Source organism: Hylobates moloch, unplaced genomic scaffold (assembly GCF_009828535.3).
Source record: "Hylobates moloch isolate HMO894 unplaced genomic scaffold, HMol_V3 SCAFFOLD_10, whole genome shotgun sequence".
NCBI lineage: Eukaryota > Metazoa > Chordata > Mammalia > Primates > Hylobatidae > Hylobates > Hylobates moloch.
Genome location: NW_026652285.1, coordinates 41,680,415 through 41,688,842, shown reverse-complemented (window position 1 = coordinate 41,688,842; position 8,428 = coordinate 41,680,415). Strand labels below are relative to the sequence as shown.

General features: G+C 38.9%; 1 pseudogene; it reads right to left on the bottom strand.

Moving 5' to 3' along the window:
* Nucleotides 1-2,722: 2,722 nt before the first annotated feature.
* On the bottom strand, nt 2,723-4,225 carry LOC116474182 (arrestin domain-containing protein 3-like; annotated as a pseudogene).
* Between the last annotated feature and the right edge of the window lie 4,203 nt (nt 4,226-8,428).

Sequence of the window (8,428 nt, the reverse complement as noted above, 5' to 3'; positions counted from 1 at the left end):
AGGGAATGCTTCCAGTTTTTGCCCATTCAGTATGATATTGGCTGTGGGTTTGTCATAGATAGCTCTTATTATTTTGAGATACGTCCCATCAATATCTAATTTATTGAGAATCTTTAGCATGAAGCATTGTTGAATTTTGTCAAAGGCCTTTTCTGCATCTATTGAGATAATCATGTGGTTTTTGTCTTTGGTTCTGTTTATATGCTGGATTACATTTATTGATTTTAGTATGTTGAACCAGCCTTGCATCCCAGGGATGAAGCCCACTTGATCATGGTGGATAAGCTTTTTGATGTGCTGCTGGATTCGGTTTCCCAGTATTTTATTGAGGATTTTTGCATCAATGTTCATCAAGGATATTGGTCTGAAATTCTCTTTTTTGGTTGTGTCTCTGCCAGGCTTTGGTATCAGGATGATGCTGGCCTCATAAAATGTGTTAGGGAGGATTCTGTCTTTTTCTATCGATTGGAATAGTTTCAGAAGGAATGGTACCAGTTCCTCCTTGTACCTCTGGTAGAATTCGGCTGTGAATCCGTGAGGTCCTGGACTCTTTTTGGTTGGTAAACTATTGATTATTGCCACAATTTCAGAACCTGTTATTGGTCTATTCAGAGATTCAACTTCTTCCTGGTTTAGTCTTGGGAGGGTGTATGTGTCGAGGAATTTATCCATTTCTTCTAGATTTTCTAGTTTATTTGCGTGGAGGTGTTTGTAGTATGCTCTGATGGTAGATTGTATTTCTGTGGGATCGGTGGTGATATCCCTTTTATCATTTTTTATTACCGGAGCTGTTCGTATTTGGCCATCTTGGCTCCACCCCCCCATTAACTCTTTTTAAAAAAACTTTCCAGCCACTTTATTAACTGTGGCGTTAAATGGCAAGATAGATATAATACTCATTTCACATGTGTGTTGCAACACCAGAGATGCTGATTCTCATTTAAAAAATCAGCTGAATTCCTTCTAAAATACACACACACACAATCAGTACACTTGGTACCTTGGAAAATGATGAAATGTTATCATGAGTGCTGGTATATTTGTTATGAACCGACTGAAAATTATCTTTAATGTAAACTATAATTGACCCATGTGCTCGCTCTTCCTGTCTTATCTATATCTACTCAAAGTGAGTGATTTCCCATGTTTAACAAATTATTCTTTAGGCCGTAAAAAAGTATTTTCATTAAAAAAGAAAAATACAAAACAGTTATCACAGCAAACTTTCTAGTGTTTTTAATTTGAAATTACATACTTTGGGGATATTATATACTTCGCGTTTTCATGCTGTGCCAAGCTTGAGCAACATAGCAAATGCGTAAATTCAGCTCTCGAATCATAACCTCAATATATGGATTCCCATTCATTAAAGTACTTCACACCAGCAAATATGATTTTCAACATTTGTGTTTTGGAGATAATTAAGCAACTATACAAAAGTAAGTGCACTTTCCCCTCCTTTCCCCAGTGGCTAAAAATTTCCATACTTTAAATATAATAAAAATACTATTTTTCATTATTATACTTTAAGTTTTAGGGTACATGTGCACAGGGTGCAGGTTAGTTACATATGTATACATGTGCCGTGTTGGTGTGCTGCACCCATTAACTTGTCATTTAACATTAGGTATATCTAAAGCAGCAGCCCTTAACTCCTTGCTGGTGCCTGCCATCCTGCACTTCTTTACTTCGTTATTAGCTCTGCTAGTTTTTTCTTGTATGGTGATGATAAAAAGGCAATGTGGATGGGTCATGATTTTCATGCGTGTTCTGTTTCCAAATTTTCTTCTTCAAAAAGCCAAACAAAAAAACACAAATAGCTTTCAAACAGTTTGACAAGTGATGCATTCACTTGTGATTTTAGTCAGTAACAAAAGCTGCCTTATTGTAATAGTAGAAATGTTGCCTTTGTAATAGTAGAAAGGCAACAAATTCTTACAAGGAAACAGGAAGGTATACAGTCTGAACAAAGTCTCTTATTAGCTTCCTCCTCTTATCTCTTTTTTCCCCATATTATCTGTTTAGTGTTTACTGCAGTAAGCTGCAAAACATACAGCAAAAAGGATTGGCTTAAAGGCAATTGATGTTTGTAAATAAATCCACAACAGGGTCCAAGCTGAAGAAGTGATACATAGTCAGCCTAGTCGGACAATTCTGAGCACATGCATATGCAGGTGAAGTCAGGCTCCATTAAATTTTGTAAAAAGTCAGTGAATTTTTACTCTTTCATGTTAAAGTTTTTTTTCAAAGCTTTCTTTTTTTTCCCTTGTACTGACCACAAACAAGTTTTAAAGAAGAATCAAGTCTGGCAAAAATGCAAAAAAAAAAAAAAAAAAGAAAGAAAAAAGAAAAAGCTGTAGTAACATTGAACTGCACAATATAAGCATTGAGTATGTACAAATTTCAAAATCAAAAGAAGAAAATCATCCCTCATTACAACGTGGTACCCTGACACGTATGACCACAGACTAAGAAGATGGCTCTGAGAATGTGCCAGTTTAAAAGGAGAAAAGCTCAGATCTTCAAGCATGTTGGGGCAACCCCAGAATGTTGGCTGCAGGCTTCTAAAGGATGATCACTGGTTGTCTCATGTATTCACCATTTTTCTGGGGAAAAGCAGTTCCACTTCCCCTGAAAACTTGTCTCCAGGATACTTCTCTGTCCTCAGCCAGAAGAGATACAGATTGGAACCCACATCGACCTGATTCAACCAAGTGCTTCTTCAACGAGAGGGGCAGGATGGTCTATCATCTGCTGACTGATGAGGATTTGGATCCATCTCTGAATAAAGAGGTAGAGACAAGAACCGAAACTCCTGGATATATGCAAACAGTGGTCCTTGGAGCACTCTCCTGAAGTCATCACAGGCACTCACGGTGCGAGATTGTTCTGCCTTTGTTCCTCTGTTACCACTTCTGCATAGCTGGGTGGTGCTTCAGGTCTTTCAGGAAGGGATAAACGGAGCCAGTTTTTGTTCATGCTACGCTGCCTGCTTACATTTGAGGTTCTGGTACCCAATAGATGGAGAGGAATGGTGCTGATGGCAAGTGGCAAATTAATAAATGAGTCCATAGCTCCAGGAATATCCACATATTCCATTAATAAATATTCCACACAGATTATACCATAGTAGAGAATAGAGGGAGAAACTGGTGTAATTTTCAGCAACTTGCCATTTCACGTCTCTCCTTCCAGATGACAAGGATTCCTCATGCAAGTTAGCCACACACTGTTTTACTTCCTTCATCTTCCCTTTGGCATGGAAGGCCTGTGTTTGGTAATGGCTGACTTTGGCACCAGCATTTGGAAAGAGCAGTTCTCAGTCTCAGCAAATTTCTGAGTTGATTCTCCCATGGTATAGCCCTTCTTTTCAATTTTGGCACTTAAGGATATTGAGCCTGAGGTAGAAAACCAGCAACCTAGTGTCCTTTCTTCTGTGCCTGCTTGGGGTGAGAGTGATGAAGGAGTATTCATATTTATATACTCAGAGACTGTAAATTCCTTCTTTGATGTTACTGTCAGTAGGCAGGGCCTGTGAGATTCAGCTTTCACACAAGAGTGCACATACCACAACTGCCTTTGAGTGAGGTAGCAAGTGGTGTCTGTGGAAGCTCAGAGCTGAATGCATATTCATGCCTTCCTGCATGAATAGTGTTGAAGCCTTCTTTGGAATTATCATCGACTCTTTCGTGTCCAATTAGGATATCTTTATGGTTGAAATATTCTCCTTCTTCCGTGTAATTCCGGGTACAGGCAGTACTGGTGTCAGTGTTTCTAGATTCAGCCGAGTGTATTTCCAAGTGTCCTCTTGCATGAATTTTAAGAGATTTTACTCTGATTTTGCTAGTAACTTCTTCTTCTTCTTCTTTTTTTTAGGAGTCTCGCTTGGTCGCCAGGCTGGAGTGCAGTGGCGTGATCTCGGCTCACCGCAACCTCTGCTTCCCGGGTTCAAGTCAGTCTCCTGGCTCAGCCTTTCAAGTAGCTGGGACTACAGGCGTGCACCACCACGCCCAGCTAATTTTTATATTTTTAGGAGAGACGGGGTTTCACCATGTTGACCAGGATGGTCTCAATCTCTTGACCTGGTGACCCACCCGCTGCATCCAGCTAGCAACTTCTAAATTCACCCTTCTTGAGATGATATCCCCACTAGAATACACAGGACATTGCTGTCATGAAGATAGTCAAAGCTCATTGTCAAACTTTTCACCTTTCCCAACACCATGTTTCTAATAAAGTCTACAAAAATATAATGTAAGCCAGAAAAAAAGAGGGCATATAAAATGTGATCTTCGTTTAACACTGATGTCTCTGTCATGCAAAATACCTTCAGGTTGAATCAGTGATTCTTTATAAATAGTTCATTGATCTCAGTTTGTCATCAAGGTTGGAGTGCGGTGGTACCATCATAGCTCACTGTAACCTTGAACTCCTGGGCTCAAGGGATCTTTCTGGCCTCAGCCTCTTCAGTAGCGGAGACTATGGGTGTAAACCACTATGCCTGGCTAATTTTTAAATTTTTTTTGATAGAGATGGGGTTCTCATCATGTTGCCCAGGTTGGTCTCGCACTCCTAGGCTCAAGTAATCCTCCTACTTCAGCCTCCCAGAGTGATGGGATTATAGACATGGGCCACCTTACCTGGCTGAGATTTCTTAAAAAGTCAGGGCAGCAGAGGCTGTTGCTCTGTGCTGCTGCTCATCTTGGTGGTCTCCTTACAAACACCCATTCATTTTTTTTTTAATCTTTGTACATTTTATAGGTAAAAATATGTATTTCAGCATGGCAGTGTGATTGTAATTTGCATTTTTCTTATTATGAATGGGTTTGATCTCTAGGGGATATTTCTGGATAGGGAAAGTAAAGTAAAGAATAAGTTTAGAAATTTCAATTTAAGTTAGATTCAATGTCCCTTTAAAAAGTTATCTTTAAAATATTGGCCTTTACTTTCCTACTTTGCCAATGGAGGCATTTGAACAAATAGGGGAAAGAGTTTTTAGAAGGAAAAAATGAGAGAAAAGCACATTAATTTGTTTTCACATTTAACCCTCCTGACACAAGCAATTTCTTGGGCTTAATCCCCTGCTCCAAAGCCTCCTTGTCTGGAAATCCTTTTCCTTCTGACTCGGGCTGCGTTTCTGAGACACTGTATCCCTTTTTAATCCTAGCATGGAATACTATTGATCATTAGGATGGAAACCCAATCACTGATCTATAACAGAACAGCAAGAGCCTGGGAAACTACAGAATTGATCATTTTATCTGCTTAATTTGTAGTTTTCCCACACTTGTCCAAAACAACATTCTACATTAATACATTTGGGATGCCTACGAATATTTTAATGTTTTACATTACAAAGAACAAATGTAGAAAACAGGGTGCACTGTGGCTCAGTCTCAGATGTGAGACTACACCATAATTGAAACACACTTATTTCTCGCGAAAAATTTCCAATGTTACTTTTTTTTTTTTTTTTTTGAGACAGAGTCTCGCTCTTTTGTCCAGGCCAGACTGCAGTGGCGCTATCTCGGCTCGCTGCAAGCTCTGCCTCCTGGGTTCATGCCATTCTCCTGCCTCAGCCTCCCGAGTAGCTGGGACTACAGGCGCCCGCCACCACTCCAGGCTAATTTTTTTTATTTTTAGTAGAGACGGGGGTTTCACCGTGTTAGCCAGGATGGTCTCGATCTCCTGACCTCGTGATCTGCCTGCCTCGGCCTCCCAAAGTGCTGGGATTACAGGCATGAGCCATGGCGCCTGGCCCAATGTTACTTTTAATTAGTGTAATTACCATGGAGACAATAGGCATCATCTGTCACTGTTTATCTTTCATGCTAATCAAAAGAGATATTTTAAACAAGGTTTTTAAGATCTCTGAAATATTGTCTACCCATAATCATGTATTATAAAGTTCAGCTGTTTTAAAAGTTTATACCAGGAGTGTACTCATTAGGTATGATAACAAGTTAAACGGTTAATCTCATATAGATTGAAAGTTCTTATAAGTTAGACATTTTTAAGTTGTGCACCTATATTTGGAAAGAACAACTTTTAGTCATATCCCTCATATATCTGTTTTGACGTTTTATGTCAGCCTTATGTTTAAATATGATACCTCATTATAATGTCCTAAAGGCAAGAAACAATATACCCAAATAAAAATATGTCTATTTTTCTGTGTTATAATTTATAAGACTGGCTTTGGTAATTGAATAAACATTTTTAAGGTATTTTATTTCAATTATTTATACTCCATTGAGTTGCTCAAATGAGTAGGACTCCTTCTAGCAAAAGCCCAACCCTCCTTTGGATCTATTCACAAGGTGCACTTCAAATGTTTATCATATAGTCGATGTTTGTAATTCTGTCTGTATTATTTCTTCAATAATACTCATGCACCTTGAGGGAAAGTTCTGCCTTATTCTTGCATAAACTCGATAGGCACACATTTGTAATTCAATGCTTGTAATATTTTCTCCCATTTCTGAGATATTTAGAAAATTTATCATCATTATCACCATTATTACCTCACTATCACCATGAAAATCTCAGTGACAAATAGAGCAACAGTGATCAGCTTGTGAGTAAAAGCCAAATACCACGCACTAACAAGAGTTCTCTTTTCATAAGAAACCTTCAAGGTCATTGCATGAGGACGAGGCCAGGCCAGTACTGAACATCGCATTTATAGATCCTAAAGTTGGCCACTTTCCTCTTTGCCATGCTGAATCTTTAAAATAAATCCTAATTCAATCTTTTAACCTAATGGCATGTCCAAGTCAAATTTTTTACTACGTACTTGTCCCAGATTCACCTCTTTTATTATATATTGGAAAATACAATTTCACAAAGATTATTTCAAATAAAGAGGCAATTTTTCCAATCATGTAAATGAAATCCACAGGAAAGGACAGCTCTTTTGTATAAATGGCACAAATTCAGAGGAATGCCTTTGCAAACTCTATGCTTCACCAACACAGATCTTCCCTAGGAATAGAATTCAAGATTGACCCCAAAACTCATCTCCTGAGCTCAGTTGATATATCTTTTCAGTAACTGCCATAGCCTCATTTGCAATTTCAAATACCTTTGACAAAAAGCCAAAATGTTCTGAAATGTCAAATTCATTTGTACTTTACTTCTTCCACTCTAGTGTTTTCAATAAATATATTGTCAGCTACAGCAACAGTTTCCAATTTTCCTTGTAAATAAGTAAAATAGCTTGAGACGATCTTCTGAGATTCCACTGCAGTGTGCTCACAGGGCTCTTTCATTTACTAGGTGTCAAGTCAGGTAGGTGGGCTGATCTGTTTCTTCAAGTAGCATCTGTGTAATAGGATGTTGTGCAGTTAAGAGCCTGAGTCCTGAATCTCAGTGTCTTACCGTGGAATGCTGAACAAGCTAAACTTTCTAACTTTATTTTATTTTTAAGTTCTGGGATACATGTGCAGAATGTGCAGGTTTGTTAACATAGGTATACATCTGCCATGGTGGTTTGCCAAACCTATCAACCCGTCATCTAGGTTATAAGCCCCGCATGCATTAGGTATTTGTCCTAATGCTCTCCCTCCTCTTGTCCCTCATCCCCCGACAGGCCCTGATGTGTGATGTTCCCCTTGCTGTGTCCATGTGTTCTCATTTGAACAAGCTAAACTTCCTAAACTTCAGCCCTACCATATGTACATTGGAAATTATAACAGTGCCTTGCATGGCATTTAGTTATAATGTCTGGTGTAGAATAGATGCTCTAAAATCATTATTATTATATGCTGAAGGGCAGACATCTCATCTTTTTTTTTTTTTTCATTTAAAAGACTATATTTTTTGGAGACAAGATCTTGCTATGTTGCTCAGGCAGGTCTCAAACTCGTGAGCTCAAGGGATTCTCCCATCTTGCACTCCCAAAGTGCTGGGATTACAGGCATGCTTGGCCCACATCTTATTTTCATTGTGTTCACAATACAATATAGAGTTGCATATAAGAGCACTAAATGAACTGTTGTCATGCTTCCCTTGCTGAAGTGTGTGCATATCTGTTATCTACTTTATGGGGGGATAAAGTTTTGTTTGGGCACACATCGGAACTGACGGAGTTGTCTCTTCATTAGAAACTGGATGGTCTAGTTTAAAACTACACTGTAAAGATGTGATGTGGCCTTTAGTTATGGCACTTAAGTAGTGGGTTTAACTCATCAAATTTCTCTAATAATATAACACTAACATATTTACCTAGTCCACAGAAATACATACTTTTGTAGATTTTCTTTCTTTTTTTTTCGGAGATGGGGTCTCATTCTGTCTCCCAGTCTGTAATCTGTAGTGCAAAGATGCAATCACACCCACTGCAGCCTCAACCTCCCAGGCTCAAGTGATCCTCCCACTTCAGACTCCTGAGTAGCTGGAACCGCAGGTGCATGCCACCATGCCTGGC